Below are 278 nucleotides of genomic sequence, written 5' to 3'. Positions count from 1 at the left end.
CCCTGTCCCTGCAGGGGTGGGACTGGGGGATTTGGAAGGTCCTTTCCCCCTGGAGCAGTGTGGGGCTCTGAGCCTGGCCACTGGCACCTCACAGCCCTGCACTGGAACAGGAGCAGGGAGGGACAAGGAGCAGACCCAGCCCGGGGGCAGATCCTCCCAGGCTGGCCCTTGCTGGGCAGCACCCGGGAGCACACGAGGGTCCAGCAGCAGCTCGGCCCCTGTGAGTCCATCCTGGCACCCTGGGGTGCAGGGCTGGGGGTGCCGGGGTCCAGCAGCCG

The 278-nt window shown here is 69.8% G+C and overlaps 1 protein-coding gene across 1 annotated transcript in view; it reads left to right on the top strand.

The window, feature by feature from the left end:
- Positions 1–278, top strand: part of PAIP2B (poly(A) binding protein interacting protein 2B) — a gene marked incomplete at its 5' end in the record, with an annotated part of 1,788 nt that overhangs the window by 942 nt on the left and 568 nt on the right. The window lies entirely within an intron of this gene.

Source organism: Merops nubicus, unplaced genomic scaffold (genome assembly GCF_000691845.1).
Source record: "Merops nubicus isolate BGI_N331 unplaced genomic scaffold, ASM69184v1 scaffold20811, whole genome shotgun sequence".
NCBI classification, from domain to species: Eukaryota; Metazoa; Chordata; class Aves; order Coraciiformes; family Meropidae; genus Merops; species Merops nubicus.
The sequence above is the reverse complement of the archived record's forward strand: the minus strand, read 5'-3'. Positions and strand labels throughout refer to the sequence as shown.